The sequence below is a fragment of the Osmerus eperlanus genome, chromosome 20, assembly GCF_963692335.1.
Source record: "Osmerus eperlanus chromosome 20, fOsmEpe2.1, whole genome shotgun sequence".
NCBI classification, from domain to species: domain Eukaryota; kingdom Metazoa; phylum Chordata; class Actinopteri; order Osmeriformes; family Osmeridae; genus Osmerus; species Osmerus eperlanus.
The window spans coordinates 14,386,822-14,405,127 of record NC_085037.1 but is presented as its reverse complement, the minus strand read 5'-3'; the positions used below and the strand labels follow the sequence as shown (position 1 = coordinate 14,405,127).

General features: G+C 45.4%; 1 protein-coding gene across 1 annotated transcript in view; it reads left to right on the top strand.

Annotated features, from left to right (window-relative positions):
• Positions 1-5,974: 5,974 nt before the first annotated feature.
• The window catches only part of dlgap3 (discs, large (Drosophila) homolog-associated protein 3), a 29,282-nt gene continuing 16,950 nt past the window's right edge, over positions 5,975-18,306 (top strand). The window contains 1 exon segment of the mRNA XM_062446012.1: positions 5,975-6,079. The gene's annotated coding sequence lies outside the window, so the exon portion shown is untranslated.

Here is an 18,306-nt window from a genome sequence, read left to right as displayed (position 1 = left end):
CACCATCAGACCTGAGCCTCGGAACGGTAAGTAAGTTAGACTAGTTAGACTAACCCTAACCGCTGTGTGGGAATAGCAGGAGCTCGAAGGGCGTACAGAAATACAGGGTGTTGATATCACAGCCTGGAAACATAGCTAGCTACATGTTGTCACCCTGGCCTTTGCCTGGGGCGTTTTTGCAGCTGTCTTGCCGTTTTAGGTAACTAGCTATCTCCCAGAAGTTAACAAGCTGCTAAACTGATGTTCTACTATCAATAATCTTGCGCGGATTTGTGACTGTGACTAGCTAGTTAGCCACCGTTAGCTTACTTTTCTGCACAATAACTGAAAAAATTAAGTATGCAGAATAACAGTAATGTCTTTGCTTTCAGCAAACACACTAATTATGCCTAAGGCAGGCACACCCAACTAACACACGCGATGATAAATCACCATCAGATCAAGCAACAGGAGAAAACGTCATGATTTTGCGACAGCGCGTTGAAGGAGAAACAGGAATTGAATTCTCCAGAACTTTTTGCAAACTCTGGCAATGTTTGTTTAATTTTCCTCTCTGTTCCATCGTTATTCATATTAATTTTCTTCACTGTGCAATCGTTGTTTATAGAAAAATAATGTATAACGTCTCTTTTTTGAGAGTGAGAACAGAAAGACTCGGTGTAGTTGAGTCTTTACAGTTACAAAACCGAGACGTTTTAGATTGCAGTTAAATCTGTTACTCGCTGCATCCCTAGTGTGTGTGTGCATGTCTGTATGTATATGTGTGTATGCATGTATGTGTGTGCATGTGTATATGTGTCTGTGTGTTTAGTAGTAGTATTGATCCTCAAGGGGAAATTGCGTCATTGCAGCAGGCAAGATAAAAAATAGGGAATAGGAAAAAATAAAATGAAACCACTTCACCAATATAAAACATGCTACATACAAATACAAAATAAATTTACAAAATACTAATGACAAAATACCTAAAAGCCAAAACAGAAATCAAGTGTCGGGATAGTCCAGCCTGCCTCTGCAGGGTTAGATCCCCCTGCATGCTGGCTCTCTGTCTGCAGGGTTAGATCCCCCTGCATGCTGTCTCTGTCTCTGCAGGGTTAGATTCCCCTGCATGTTGGCTCTGTCTCTGCAGGGTTAGATCTACGTGTGTGAGCGTGTGTGTTAGTGTGTGTGCGTGCGAGTATGTAAATGCGTGCATGTGTGTGATTAGTGTGAGAGACGGTAATATTGTGTGGATGTGAGATGTAAAAATGTAAAGCACTTTGAGTACCATTAGGTAAATACAGTCCATTTAACCCTTTAAACACAGGGACAGTGGACACCTGTCTATCACATCAGGAACTATGCACTCTGACACCTTATTAACATAAGAATACCCAAACAAGATCACCATCAAGTCTAGTTCATTCAGCTGTGTCCTGGTCAAAGGTGCTACCAGTAACCAGTAGAGTTAGGGAGTCAGGTGGCTGAGCGGTGAGGGAATCGAGCTGGTAATCCGAAGGTTGCCAGTTCGATTCCCGGTCATGCCAACTGACGTTGTGTCCTTGGGCAAGGCACTTCACCCTACTTGCCTCGGGGGAATGTCCCTGTACTTACTGTAAGTCGCTCTGGATAAGAGCGTCTGCTAAATGACTAAATGTAAATGTAGAGTTGAAAACCAGAAGAGTAGAGACCAGTAACCAGTAGACCAAAAGAGTAGATACCAGGAACCAGTAGACAAGTTGATCTGTAACCAGTAGACCAGGAACCAGTAGACCACTAGACCACTAGAAGTTGTCAGATTCAGGGAGAGAGGTAGAGAGGGAGAGAGGGAGAGGGTACAGGGAGAGAGGGAGAGAGGGTACAGGGAGAGAGGTAGAGAGGGAGAGAGGGAGAGGGACAACAAACACAAACAAGTAAACACACACACACCCACATAATTATGTGTCCAAGAGAAGTGTTGTTCATTAGGAGTGAAAGGAAGAGCCAACAGCACATCATGGTGACATCGCCTGATTATCTCACTATGACCCACGGTACACAGTACCAGGCTCTGATTGGACCAGCTCCTGGAGGGACCTATTTTGATTGAATAGACTTTGAAATGATATTCCCTTATCACTAAATATTCAGGAGAGGTTGTAGTAGGAAGGGATAGTAGCTTTAATAACTTTTTCCTGTTATGTCAACACACAGACACACAGACACACAGGCAGACAACACAGACAACAGGCTTAGACCCAGACAGTGAAGGAAAGTGTATCAACCTTGTGACCTGTCTAACCTAATGGATTGGAAAGTTTACGTCATATATTCATGTATTGGAAAGATTAAACTTTGAGGTCTGTGTCACATTACCAAGACTGTGGCCTGAACACTAATGAACTGGTCTGGTGGCTCACAATGAGGCAGTATAAAGTCTTGTGGATGACAGTGAGGCAGTATAGAGATTCTGGTGGATCACAGTGAGGCAGTATAGAGTCTGGTGGATCACAGTGAGGCAGTATAGAGTCAAGACTGTGGCCTGAACACTAATGGACCTGGCTAAACTACCACAAAACCTTCTGGAGCACACACAAAGAACCACACTACACCTCTCTCACACACACACACACACACACACATACAGAACCACACTACACCGCACACAAACACACCACACACATAACCACACTACACCTCACACACACACAGAACCACACTATACCTCACACACACACACACACAACACTTTGTGCACACACACTCATACACACACACTACACTTCGCATACACACAGAATTCACAAGACAGTTTGCGCACACACACACACTGTGGCAACCCTGGAGCTCAGGGTCATGTGATCCAGGGGGAGTACCAGAGGGTCCTGCTCCCCAGCTGCTTACGAGGACCACAGCTGTACCTTGTCAGCCTACCAGGGGAGCCGCAGCATGTCAGCTGACCAGTACAGGGAGGCAGGGGAGAGAGCAACCATGGCCGGAGCTCCATGCCATGATTCACCTGGTTTCCTCTTTAAACTGGCCTAGAGCCCCGACTAGCGCATGGAGGCTGACCTTCCCCTCCACCAGGAAGTCCCACCTGGTTAAAGTGTCCCTGGTTGTGCTATCTGAGTGAGCTCCCTGGTTACCACAACACACACACACACTAAACCTTGAGCACACACACATACACACATTCAGACACACTACACATCGCACACACACACTTAAGCATACACACCTGACATATTTGTGTTATTCCCTCACCTGACTGGTCAGTCAGTGTGTCTTATGTCTCCAGTTGCTTTAATGATGTTTACATCAGGCTCTGGGTTTGTGGACCTTATTATATTCAGGACCCTGGTCTTTCACCTCTCTCTTTCTACCTCTATCTCTATTTCTCTATCTCTTGCCCTGTCTCATTTACCATATCTCTCTCTCTCTCTCTCTCTCACCATCTCTCTCTCTCTCTCTCACCATCTCTCTCTCTCTCTCTCACCATCTCTCTCTGTCTCTTTCTCTCCATCTCTCTCTCGCTATCTCTCTGTCTCTCTATCTCTCCATCTCTCTGTCTCTCTCTCTAAATGATATGGAGAAAGCAGGAGTATGCTACTAACAGCTTTTTCAGTGTTTAAAGCGCTGAGGGCAGGGCTGTGTTCACCATCTGAAAGGAATTTTAATTTATCATAACTTCTTGGTCACCTGAGACTGGACAGGTTTTGTTTTCAAGTGTTGCTGTTTTGTTTTGTTTTGCTTCATTGTTATTTCTTAGCATGTGAAGAGTAATGGGTTGGAAAATGAGAGAAAACAGGAGTGAGGGGAGGAGGAAAGCAGCAAGACATAAAGGTAATGGGAAAGAAAAAGGGAGAGAGAGAGATAGAGGGTACAGGTAGAGAGGGAGAGAGAGAGTTAAACCATTGTGGGAGAGCTAAGGTGTGCTAGAGAAAGAGATTAAAAGGGGCAGGAGACCGAGAGAGATAGGGAGAAGAGGTGAGAATGTGGACTGGAGGGATGAAATATTGCCTGCTGTCACAAGAGAATGGACTGGAAGTGCTTTGCCCTGATGGAAAGACCACAGAGGAAGTGTGTGTGTTCCAACAATGCTTATACTGATGTCACACACACACACAGCCAAAGCTTTATGAACCCTAATTGAGACAGTTGCCCTTCTTTCCCACAAAGTTTGTTTACATTTTTATCTTTTCACCTCCTATTCTCTCACCTTTCTGTCCCCCTGTCCTCTACCCTCCCCTCCTCCAACTGTGTCCAGTCCATGTGTCTCTCTCTGTGTGTGTCTGTCTCTGTGTGTGTGACTGTGTGTCTCTGTCTCTGTGTGTGTGTGTCTCTGTGTGTGTGTATCTCTGTGTGTGTGTCTCTGTGTGTGTGTGACTGTGTGTCTCTGTGTGTGTGTGTGTCTCTGTGTGTGTGTGACTGTGTGTCTCTGTGTGTGTGTATCTCTGTGTGTGTGTGTGTGACTGTGTGTGTCTCTGTGTGTGTGTATCTCTGTGTGTGTGTGTCTGTGTGTCGGTCTGCGTGTATCTGTGTGTGTGTCTCTGTCTGTCTGTGTGTGTGTGTGTGAATGTGTGTGTCTGTGTCTATGAGGGTTTTTGTGTTTTGTGGGTTTGTCGGTTGTGGATGCAATGCAGTTAGTAAATAGCTAGTACATTACATTTATTCATTTTAGTAGACCACCAACATACTGTAGAACTATGCACTTCTGCTCCTTGATCTTATCTATTCATGTGTTGCTTTGAATAAAAGCACCTGATAAATTCATTAAATGTAACAATGTAAATTCATGGGCTGTGCGTTTCTTTGGCTCTCTAGGCAGGGTTGTGGTCAGGCTCTGTGCTGTGTTCAAGCTATGCACTGTGTTTGGCTTCCTGGGTGGGTAATACCTGGAACCACTGGCCCTAATGAACACCGCTGCAGCCCCTCGGTAAAGAGAGGGGAGAGACGGGGAGAGAGGGATAGGGAGAGAAAAGTAGAGAGAGAGAGAGACGGAACAAGAGGGGGAAAAAGGGAGAGGGAGGGAAGGTGATGATGAGATATCTTGAGTTCCTGCAATGCGACATTACAGAAACCTTTCTGTCCAGGACATCCTATTGGTCAAACTGTGCCAGACTGTAAAGGATTCTGGGTCAAGTAATATTCAATATATTTGAGTCCGGGGCCTACTTTGTACAGGGTTAGGGTTAAAATGATCGTATTTGGAGGATGATTATCATGCATCTGGCAACATTTTACCTCACACAGCCTTAGTCACTTACTCAATTATGCAAATTAGGTGATGGCGTCATTTAGCGGCTTTTTGCGACTTTTAGGGCAGCCAATAGCTACTTTCCTTACTGAGGAGTTGGCAACACTGGTCAGAGCCCGCGCAAGAAGGTGGAACATAAGGGAGATACCCTTTCCAAAACTTGTAAGGGCGTAATAACTAGTTTGTGAAAGACCCAGAGAAACACAAATATCCAACGAGGCAAAATCCCGGACAATTTTGGAATCCCTGCCGGACGCATTTTTTAGGTCTTGAAAAGAGGACATGTCCGGGTTAAGAGGATGTATGGTCACCCTATGCAAATGCAATATTTATGCTGCTGAGAGCTTGCACAAACACAGACACACAAATACATACAGACACACACACACACCGACTCAGCCACTCAGATTTCTTTTGGGACATTTACATTTACATTTAGTCATTTAGCAGACGCTCTTATCCAGAGCGACTTACAGTAAGTACAGGGACATTCCCCCGAGGCAAGTAGGGTGAAGTGCCTTGCCCAAGGACACAACGTCAGTTGGCATGACCGGGAATCGAACTGGCAACCTTCGGATTACTAGCCCGATTCCCTCACCGCTCAGCCACCTGACTCCCCAACATGAACTGACATTCCACCTCCAGGCAATCTGTTGGAGGAGACTTTAGGGGGGGACAGGAAGGACAAAGGGAGATGGAGAGCTTGTTCATATGATGTCATTTGACTCCCCTCTTTTGTCCTCCGTCTCTGCTTCCTGGAGGAGTGTGGTAGAAGTTTTTGGATGCACTGACTCAGCTGGTGTGTGTGTGTTAGCAGACCTTTCATCCCGAAGACATGGAGCACCGTTTCCTCATGAGACTGTGGTGAGTAGAACTAATGGCACACACACTCACACACACACACTCATACACACACTCACACACTGTGGTATCATGAGAGGCTTGACCACTAAGCGGGGTGTAGGGCAGTGCATCACCACAGGAAAGAGCAGGCAAAAAATGCTTTTAAACGAAGGATCCGCTTTATTCCATAACAACAAAAATCTTTTTTTAAAGGCAAAAACATAGGCTTCATAAACTTGATCCTAACTGGAATCGTACTACCGTAGGTGCAAATTTAAAGTTCCTCCAAAGCCAAACAAAGTTTGTTCCATGTACCAGGCTCGTGTGTGGGTCCACTCCTTTCTGCAGAATCAGAATGGGTTTTATTTGCCATGAAAGTTTGCACAGACAAGGAATTTGCTTTGGCAGGAAGGTGCAAACATTAAACATATAGGAATCAAAAATTTAAATATGAGGACTAACTATACTAAGGGTACATAACTAGCAATACTAAGTGGAATTAGAATTAAAATAAACTATACAATAAAAGTAGCCACTCCCGGAGAGGAACATAACGCCCCTCTACCACACTTCCATCCATGATGCCACAACACTCATACACACACACACAGACACACACTCAGACATAGATATTCTTGTCACCTGCAGCCTCACACAGTATGTATTCTGCTTGTTTAATCATGTTTGATGTGGATAAAACCTGAGGAGCTGCTGGAAGAAGAGGAGCTGACTGTGGAGCTTTGGAGCTGACTGTGGAGCTGACTGTGGAGCTGACTGTGGAGCTTTGGAGCTGACTGTGGAGCTGACTGTAGAGCTGACTGTGGAGCTGACTGTGGAGCTGACTGTGGAGCTGACTGTGGAGCTGACTGTGGAGCTGACTGTAGAGCTGACTGTGGAGCTGACTGTGGAGCTGACTGTGGAGCTGACTGTGGAGCTGACTGTGGAGCTGACTGTGGAGCTTTGGAGCTGACTGTGGAGCTGACTGTAGAGCTGACTGTGGAGCTGACTGTAGAGCTGACTGTGGAGCTGACTGTGAGCTGACTGTGAGCTGACTGTGAGCTGACTGTGGAGCTGACTGTGGAGCTGACTGTGAGCTGACTGTGGAGCTGACTGTGGAGCTGACTGTAGAGCTGACTGTGGAGCTGACTGTAGAGCTGACTGTGAGCTGACTGTGGAGCTGACTGTAGAGCTGACTGTGAGCTGACTGTGGAGCTGACTGTGGAGCTGACTGTGAGCTGACTGTGGAGCTGACTGTAGAGCTGACTGTGGAGCTGACTGTGGAGCTTTGGAGCTGACTGTGGAGCTGACTGTGGAGCTGACTGTGAGCTGACTGTGAGCTGACTGTGAGCTGACTGTGGAGCTGACTGTGAGCTGACTGTGAGCTGACTGTGAGCTGACTGTGAGCTGACTGTGGAGCTGACTGTGGAGCTGACTGTGAGCTGACTGTGAGCTGACTGTGGAGCTGACTGTGACTTACTAATTAAAAACTAAAAAAACCCAGTCCGTCGAATGCTAGCTTTGGTGTGGCTGGGGTATGTTGATCCACAGCACAAGATGGCGGCTGCCGTCTATGGGCAACACGCGGCACAACCAGTTACCTTGTGGCTTGACGATGGTAGGAAAGTCTATTGAGCAGATCGACAACATCCAGGAGAATCTTAATAGAGTTCGTTGAGGTCTTTGATTGTCCAGAAGAATGGAAAGTTTCCTGAATTTGGCTATCCGTCAAATTATGTCCTTTTCCAGTCTGACACAGTCCCTTTATGAATTTTAACCCACAATGGAGTTGCTTATCCGACAGCTCACCAGTTACATTCAGAATATGGTTACCTAGTTGGCAAAACATCCAACTAACTTAAAGGTCCCATGACATGAAAATGTCACTTTAGGAGGTTATTTAACATTAATATGAGTTCCCCTAGCCTGCCTTTGGTCCCCCAGTGGCTAGAAATGTTGATAGGTGTAAACCAAGCCCTGGGTATTCTTCTCCGCCTTGAGAAAATGAAAGCTGAAACGCTCGGTTTTGAAAATGCTACTTTTATGACGTCACAAGATAAAGTTTACCTCCCTTTTCTCTGCTTTGCACGCCAAGGGAATCTGGCACGCCCATGAAAAACTGAGCTACGACCGTACGAGTGCGATATTGTTTTTTACTCAAGAGACATCATGGCTTGCAAACGAACGAAGTACAAGAACAGTTGCTCAGTGTTTTGATGTACAAATGAAAACCAAAATCTTTTTTTAGTTCCTTTATCTGAGCCTCTGTAGAATCAGTGTCTTAATTTTATTTTCTCTGGAAAGGCGCCGACACAACTTCCCAAATTTTTGTATGTTGCTTTACTGTATAGCCTATGGTTACCTAGCTTGTTACCCTTAGAATGTGGCTGTAACATTAGCTCTGCAGCTAACAGCTAACAGCCCGGTTACTGTTGCTAATGTAAATGTAGATAGCATCAAGTATGTGTGTGAATACACATGCTGTAACGTGAGTGTTGTACACTTCTTTGTTATTTGGATAACCATTCTGCTGTTGGTGTTATGGCGGGCGCGATATCCACCTCTCCCCTCTTCATTAGCATTTAAAGCTACAGACACAGAAACGGCACGTCCTGAGGAAAGCTCATTGTGGGACTGCTCGTAGTGGCTGTAATTCTGTACCAAGGCTGAATTTCGGGAAAGAGACTTCAGATACAGTATTAGGGGACCACTAAGGCCTATATAAAAGCATCCAAAAACAGCATGTCATGGGATCTTTAACTTTACTACCGTAAAGTTTAAGTTCAACAAGGACTGCAACACTCTAATCAAAACTTGACACACACAAACTCAGATCTGATCTCCACCATCTTCTCCCTCCTTCTGTTTCCCTTCATCCCAATATAAATCTTAGCAAGGGGCTACATTGTTCTTTTTGGTGAAATTAAAAACTAAGAATTGAACTATTTGACTTGATATGTTTACTGCTGTTCAAACGATTGTATATGTTGCTTAAAAATAAAATATATTGTGTTCAACAAAAATATTTTACAGCTGTAATCGCAATACTGTGATACTGTGAAACCATGGTATTTTTTCTCAAGGTTATCATACCGTCAAAATCTGATACCAGCCCATGCCTACATACAGGTAAAGGTCTGTTTTGCAGATAACATCATGGTAATGTACACTAAGGTCACACTGCTATTCCTGGTTCCAATCCCCTTCTCATCCCTCTCTCCCTTTCTTCTCGCCTTCCCTCTCCTACTTCTCTCTCCTTCCCCAACCATTCCCTCATTCTCTCCTTCTGGTCCTTCACTATCATTCTCTCTCTTTGTTTCTAACGGAGTGAAACCACTTTTCCCCATCCATCTTTTCAGTTATATACGTTATTTATCTGTCCATTCCTCCATCCATCCATTCATGAGCCACATTACTCATTCATCCATGCATCTCTTGTCTCAGTATGTTGGTATGTCTAGTGTCTGAGGGTTAGAGATAGTGAGAGAGAGTGAAAGGGTTGGAGTTAGAGTGAGTTGGGGACATTACATTAAGTGAACTGTGTAGACACAAAGATGTGTATGTGTGTCAGCGTGGAGATACTCCTTAGCTGTGTGTATGTGTTGGAGGGGAGAGTGTTAGATTTACTACTCGTGTGTGTGTGTGTGTGTGTGTGTGTGTGTGTGTGTGTGTCTATAGGAATCAGTCAGGTAGATTGTGGCTGATCTCCATATCTTTCCATACTCAAGAGTTGTTCCAGTGAAAGCTTACTTGTGTATGTATGTGTGCACATGTATGTATGTGTTAGTGCATTTGTATGTGATTCCTTGTGTGTTCCTTGTATGTTTCTCCCCCATGAAGTTAAGTTCAACTGTAGTTTGTTCAAGATCAAGGCAGGAAGTAAACAGTAATTAAGTGTAATTTAAACCAACCGCAGGGCTCTCTTTGATGGCGTGTGTCAGGTGGCTGAGCGGTTAGGGAATCGGGCTAGTAATCAGAAGGTTGCTGGTTCGATTCCCAGCTGTGCCAATGACGTTGTGTCCTTGGGCAAGGCACTTCACCCTACTTGCCTCGGGGGAATGTCCCTGTACTTACTATAAGTCGCTCTGGATAAGAGCGTCTGCTAAATGACTAAATGTAAATGTGTGTGTGTGTGCGTGTGTGTGTCCATGCATGTGTGTGTGCGTATGCGAGTGACTGTTCTCTGTAACCCTCTCTACAGATCAGACTGGGTGATTAGGTTTAGGACTAGATAGGTTTAGAACCTGTGTCTGTGTGTTGGTGCAAGGTACCTTAGGCTTGTTGAAAAACTGCATCCAGTCTCAGTCCCAACACACTGCCCAGTATCACAGTGTGATTCCCTGCCATCCCCAGCGCCTAAGAAACGATCTGCTCTATGGACCCCCCCACCATGATGAATAATGGAAGGTTCTGATGTATGGAACCCCCCCCCCCCCCCCCCGATGTTGAATAATGGAGCAGTCCGTATGTCCTTGTGAAACTGGAGCACCAGCACTGGGCCTGGTCACGTGATACCCCAGGCTGCCCCTAGGCCTCCTGGGTAACAGCGGGCGGCAGGCTGTCGATGTGGGGCACTGTGCTGGGGGCTCTGTGGGGCTCTCCCTGCCCCCTGCCCCTCCACACACACTTTCCAGGCCCCCCCCCCACATCCTCCCTGCCCCCCCACACACACCCTCCCTGCCCCCCAGCCTCCCACACACACCCTCCCTGCCCCTCCCCACACACCCTCCCTGCCCCCCAACTAACACTAACCTGCACACATTAATTCTTGAATGAAAACTGTTGTGACCTTGTTGTCTGGTTGGTGGGGATCTGAGAGATCTTGTTGTTTTGCTGGTCGGGATCTGATAGATCTTGTTGTCTGGTTGGTGGGGATCTGATAAATCTTGTTGTCTGGTTGGTGGGGATCTGAGAGATCCAGATGAGTCTCCTCTGTTGCTACAGGTCTGCCTGTGACCGTGGAGATGGAGGGATACTACGGGTGAGTGTGTGTGTGTGTGTGTGTGAGTGCACGTATGTCTCTTTTTGTGTGTGTTTGTGTGTGTGCCTCTGTTCTGTGTGTGTGTCTCCCCCTATCACCCTCTCTCCCACTCTCCCCCTACACCTACCTCTCCTCCCTCTGTCTCTCCCCCTCTTCCTCTCTGTCCTGTGGCTTTGCCAGCTTGTTTCTGTGCTTTGATTCACTCAGGTGTTTTTTTGATTTATTTGTAGTCGGTCACATCTGGCTGCTGTGTCTGGGCGTCAGGGTCATCACTGATGTGAGGACCCCAAAATGGCTCCTGTTTCATGGTGCCCTGAGAGCTTAGAGGGGCCGTCATGTCAGAGCTGCACCCAGGATAGGAATTCAAAACGTCATGGCTCGTCAGTAACAGTTAGAGTTATGGAGAGAGACGTGTGTGTGTTCATGTGTGCATGCTTGAGTGTGTGTGTGTGCGTGTGCTTGCATGAGCAGAGTGGAGCTAATGTGGTTATTAGAAGTGATTGTGATTAATTGGATGATTAGAAGTGTTCACTGACAAGCTGTTCAGTCTGATTACACATCAGTTTGATATAAAAGACACCTCTACCAACCCCCACACCAAGGACGTTCCAGAGGTGTTCCCACACCAAGGACGTTCCCTATAACCTCCTCCCTTGCTCAACACTCCTCCATAATCTCTGTTTTTAAATTACTCTAAACAACCTCCTTCTCTCTCCTCCACTCTCCTCCTATCTCCTTCTTTCTCTTCCTCTGTCTTCTCTCTCCTCCTCTTCTCTTCTTTGTTCATGAATGTTGTTTTGCAGGCTCAGTTGTTTTTACTGATTGTTGATTGACAGCCTCCACACTCTGACACACACAGTTGAACAACTGAGCAAGCAGTCAATTGGTCTGTGAATCTTTCTTTTTGTCTTCCTTTGCCACCTCACAGTCTTGTCTAAACACCAGGCTGGTATAAACACTGCCAGTACAACATCCCAGTCGGGATGGGAAGAATGAGGGCTCCTTCCATTCATAAGTGCAGAGCATTTCTCAATGTTACCTTGGCTAAACAACATGTGCAATGTTGCCTAAGATAAACAACTGGAAGTACAATGTTACCTAAGCTGAACAACAGGAAGTACAGACATGAAAGCTCAGTATGAATGAGGAAGCATGGTATTCATAACACTGGAGATGAGGGAGGTGTAGTGTGCATTAGTGAGGAGGTGTGATAAGGAGTGGTGGTGAGTAGTGTAGTATCTAAAGGCACACAGTGAGGCAGTATTGAGTCTGGTGGATCACAGTGAGGCAGTATAGAGTCTGGTGGATCACAGTGAGGCAGTATAGAGTCTGGTGGATCACAATGAGGCAGTATAGAGTCTGATGGATCACAGTGAGGCAGTATAGAGCCTGGTGGATCACAGTGAGGCAGTATAGTCTGGTGGATCACAGTGAGGCAGTATAGAGTCTGATGGATCACAGTGAGGCAGTATAGAGCCTGGTGGATCACAGTGAGGCAGTATAGAGTCTGGTGGATCACAGTGAGGCAGTATAGAGTCTGGTGGATCACAGTGAGGCAGTATAGAGTCTGGTGGATCACAGTGAGGCAGTATAGAGTCTGGTGGATCACAATGAGGCAGTATAGAGTCTGGTGGATCACAGTGAGGCAGTATAGAGTCTGGTGGATCACAGTGAGGGTGTATAGAGTCTGGTGAATCACAATGAGGCAGTATAGAGCCTGGTGGATCACAGTGAGGCAGTATAGAGTCTGGTGGATCACAGTGAGGCAGTATAGAGTCTGGTGGATCACAGTGAGGCAGTATAGAGTCTGGTGGATCACAGTGAGGCAGTATAGAGTCTGGTGGATCACAGTGAGGCAGTATAGAGTCTTGTGGCCGCTGACAGGAAGGACTGCCGATGGTGCTGCTTGTGACACCAGGGTGGGATCAATCTCCCTCTGAAGGTGCTCTACTTCCTGGTAATTAGATACAAATCTAATAGTGTATGGTGTGATATGGGTGAGACATGGAATATTATGTGTGCATGTTTAAACTATCAGACCTTTCACTCATGTTCTCTCGTTCTCTTTTTCCCTGTTTTCCTATCTCTCTCTATCTTCCCCTCTCTCTTTCTTCCCCCCTCTATCTCTCTCTCTCTCTTTCTCTATCTCTCTTGCTCTTTCTCTCTTCATCTCTCTCTCTTTTCCCCACCATTTTCAGTTCAAAGTTCTGGCGCTCTTCTTTCTTCTATTTTTATAAACACATGAATGCGCACACACACACACCCTGAAGCACTCAACACAGAGAGTGCAGTAGTAACAGAGCCACAGAGCAGACATATTCATCACTAAGTGAAGTAGATTGTCTTAGTCTGGCGGTGCCTAGCGTAATGGAATTACAGACATCTCTCTCCTCCATATGGACCAAGATGGAGATTGTTGAATGTTTGAATGAGTTTCAGGTTGTATTTTTTTTTTTTAAGAAAAACTGAGCAAATGCTTGTCTCAAGTTCTGGGGAAAAAAAGAAGGTTGGGGCAGAGGGGAGGGGTGTAGGAGGGGAGGGGTGTAGGAAGGGTGGGGCAGAGGTGTAGGAAGGGTGGGGCAGAGGGTAGGGGTGTAGGAAGGGTGGGGCAGAGGGTAGGGGTGTAGGAAGGGTGGGGCAGAGGGGAGGGGTGTAGGAAGGGTGGGGTAGAGGGGAGGGGTGTAGGAAGGGTGGGGCAGAGGGGAGGGCTGAATTAAGCTATGTAGCAACATCAGAATCAGCTTTAAGTAAGTTTGTACAAACTATTACTATTTACTATGGCCGGAAGGTGCATACGATAAACATATAAGAGTTTTAAATATAAAATGTAGAAAATATCACATGTAGAAAATGTACAAAAGTGTCTAAATAATTCCAACCACTACTATACAATGTAATATATATATATATAAATATACAATAAAAAAAAAAAAGATATAAAGAAGTGTAATGAACAATAAGTGACCGATGGACACATGCAGTTATACAATAACACACACACGCACATATAAACAAGGCTGTAGAACTGACCAATAAGGGTCCCCTTTGAGAAACTCAAAGCAACAGAACCTCAAAAAAGTGAAAGCAGACAAGTGACACATTCAGGAAGGGCTGGTGACCGTGGGTGTGGGTGTAGTAAACTAAGAACACATTTACCTTAAGGGGGACATTTTCTTGGGCTATTTCTAGAGGGTCTAGTGTTAGTGTTAGAATAACATGAAGGTTTTGAGTTATACAAACACGATTTTGAATGAGTGAATTGTGTGTCCTCAGTAGAATGGAGTGTGTGTGTGAGAGAGAGAGAGTCTTTATGCACACCTGTGTGTTTAAGTCCATTTTCATGTACCAGTGCGTGTGTGTGTGTTTATGTATACCTGCGTAGGTGTGTGTGGTGCTGTGTGTAGTGTCAGTGTGTACCATGACATGGATTTTGTACTGTTTTACTGAAGGCCCTGCGAAGCCTGCGCTTTGGACTGGGGACAAATAAAATCATTTGTTTTGCAGTTACAATAATGCAATTAGATGTTATTATTGCAGTTACAATAATGCAATTAGGGAGTAGAGGGATGGAGAGGGATGTAGGGATTGAGAGGGGATGAGAGGGATGGAAGGATGGAGGGGAGGGATGGAGAGGGGAGGAGAGAGATGGAGAGGAGAGGGATGTCTTGCTACTGTGCAGAGCTTCACAGAACCTCACATCAAAACATAAACACAGGGTTACACACATATAGGGTTACACACACACACACATACAGGGTTACACACACATACAGGGTTACACACACATACAGGGTTACACACACACGCATACAGGGTTACACACACACACATACAGGGTTACAGACACACAGACAGGGTTACACACACACACATACAGGGTTACACACACACACACACACATACATGGTTACAGACACACATACAGGGTTACACAGACACACATACAGGGTTACACACACATGTATTATATAATGCACATCTGTACACACGTTCCAACCGACGAGGACATTACATTTACATTTATGCATTTAGCAGACGCTTTTATCCAAAGCAACTTCCAAGAGAGAGCTTTACAAAAGTGCATAGGTCACTGATCATAACAACGAGATAACCCCAAACATTGTGAGCAGCCAAAACATGAGGCATACATTGTGAAAAAACAAATAAGTGCCAAAGGCACTTATTCATACAATATGAAGACATGCTTAACTGATAATGGGTGGAACAGCACACACACACATACAGAAAGTATTATATGGGTTAAGGTTGGATTATATGGGTTAGGGTTGGATTATATGGGTTAGGGTTGGATTATATGGGTTAGGGTTGGATTATATGGGTTAGGGTTGGGTTAGGGTTGGATTATATGGGTTAGGGTTGGATTATATGGGTTAGGGTTGGGTTAGGGTTGGATTATATGGGTTAGGGTTGGATTATATGGGTTAGGGTTGGGTTATATGGGTTAGGGTTGGGTTAGGGTTGGATTATATGGGTTAGGGTTGTATTATATGGGTTAGGGTTGTATTATATGGGTTAGGGTTGGATTATATGGGTTAGGGTTGTATTATATGGGTTAGGGTTGGGTTAGGGTTGGATTATATGGGTTAGGGTTAGGGTTGGGTTAGGGTTAGGTTTGGATTATATGGGATGAATCCTCTCCCAGGACCTCAAGTGGGAACTGAACATCAGCTCCCTCACCAAAAAAGCACAACAGAGGATGTACTTCCTACGGCAGCTGAAGAAATTCAACCTGCCAAAGACAATGATGGTGCACTTCTACACAGCCATCATTGAGTCCATCCTCACCTCTTCCATCACCATCTGGTACGCTGCTGCCACTGCCAAGGTCAAGAGCAGACTGCAGCGTATCATCCGCACTGCTGAGAAGGTGATCGGCTGCAATCTGCCTACCCTCGAGGACCTGCACACCTCGAGGACCCTGAGGTGTGCGAGGAAGATTGTGGCCGACCCCTCCCACCCTGGTCACTCCCTGTTCCAGCTACTCCCCTCTGGCAGAAGGCTGCGGTCCATCAGGACCAAAACCTCACGACATAAGAACAGTTTCTTTCCATCTGTTACTGGCCTCTTCAACAAGGCCAAGGACTCCCATTGACATTCATTCACTTATTTAACTATTATAAGTCCATCTAATGGCAATTACAGTATGCATAAGCCACTTTATCTCAGTATCCGATTGCACTATGTTGACCATTCACGCTGCTCATTCTATTCTTATTTTTATATATATTTTATTGTATATTTAAATTGTTGTATTCTTAGATTGTTTAGTTCTTAGAAATAGTTAAACTTTTGTACTTTTACTTAATTTAAGATTTGTATATGTTTAGTGTTTTGCACCTCCCTGCCACAGTAAGGGTTAGGGTCCGTGTTAGTATAACATACATGGAGAATAAACCTGATTCTGATTCTGATGTGGAGGCTGATCATATGTATTAATCTGACCCGGCAGTTTAGATCGACCGTTATCAGGATGTCATGGAAACTCATTATGCAAATCTGCTCTAGATGTTGTAACCTAGTTCATGCAGTAACCTAGCAACACTCAAGAGTTTGTGTGTGTGTGTGTGTGCGTGCGTGTGTGTTTAGTACCTCTAAGGCCCTCTACACAGAGCAAGGAAACAATAAAGACCTCATCCAAAATACACGAAAATGCAACATAAATACTACCTAAGAGCAGTTTAGCATTGTGCAAACTTAGAGTCAGCATGAAACTCCTATTCAGACAGCTCCTTCTTCTATCCCTCTCTCTCCCTCTTGCCCTATCCCTCTTGCCCTCACTCCCTTTCTCTCTCCCTTTCTCTCTCCCTCTCCCCCTCTTTCTCTCTCTCACTCTCACTCTTTCCCCCTCTCTCTCCCTCTTGCCCTCTCCCTCTCTTTCTTTCTATCCCTTTTTCTCTGTTTCTGTCTCCATATCTTTGAATGTGTTCTACAGTGCTGTGTGAGTGTTCTACAGTGCTGTGTGTGTGTTCTACAGTGCTGTGTGAGTGTTCTACAGTGCTGTGTGTGTGTTCTACAGTGTTGTGTGAGTGTTCTACAGTGCTGTGTGTGTGTTCTACAGTGCTTTGTGAGTAATGGAATGTCCTAGGTGGTATTCTGTAGGAACCTACAGGAGAGGTGGGGCGGGGAGGGGTGGAGGCCTGTCTCACTCTGTCTCTGCCTGTCTCACTCTGTCTCTGCCTGTCTCAGTGTCTCTCTGCCTGTGTCACTGCCTGTCTGTCTCTCTGCCTGTCTCTCTGCTTGTCTCTTTACATATTATCTATGGCTATTGATTAAATATGTTTCTTCTAGAATGGTGAATATTTCTGATGCTCTAAAACAGGTCAAAAAGTCCATAATGAATAAATATCCCACATTTACCAGCTGAATGTGACACAACATGTATTCCTTTATCAACATTTGTTGTAGCTGAGCTGAATAGCTCCACTTCCTGAGTGAGACATCTTTAACCCTCCTGAATGGGGCTGCAGTGGATGTGTGTCTGATTGAATGTTCCCATTGTTGCTCCACGAGGTGCTGTGTGAACAAGTTAACATTCTCCTGCTGTAAACCACCATGCAGCAGTTTCAGAGAAACACAATGGATCTGCTTTCACAATGAGGAACTGTTGAAATCTGCACAGGCCAGACAGTGGTGGTGTTCTCTGAATGATGTCTGTACATTGTCTAATCTACATTGTCCGGAAAAGACTATTACAAAGGGCCAGTGTTCACTATTAGTGGCATTAGTTTAGCCATTAACGTAGTCTCCTCAAATCCATTCACTGTTATCTTGATGTTAGCTCTTCAGTGTAGAGGGGTTAGTGGTGTAGAGGTGTTAGCGGTGTAGAGGTGTTAGCGGTGTAGAGGTGTTAGTGGTGTGGTGATGTTAGCGGTGTGGTGATGTTAGCGGTGTAGTGATGTTTGCAGTGTAAAGGTGTTAGCGGTGTTGAGATGTTAGCGGTGTGGTGATGTTAGCGGTGTAGAGATGTTAGCGGTGTGGTGATGTTAGCGGTGTAGAGATGTTAGCGGTGTGGTGATGTTAGTGGTGTAGAGATGTTAGCGGTGTGGTGATGTTAGCGGTGTGGTGGTGTTAGCGGTGTAGAGATGTTAGCGGTGTGGTGATGTTAGCGGTGTAGAGATGTTAGCGGTGTGGTGATGTTAGCGGTGTAGAGATGTTAGAGGTGTAGAGGTGTTAGCGGTGTAGAGTTGTTAGCGGTGTAGTGATGTTAGTGGTGTAGAGATGTTAGCGGTGTAGAGGTGTTAGCGGTGTA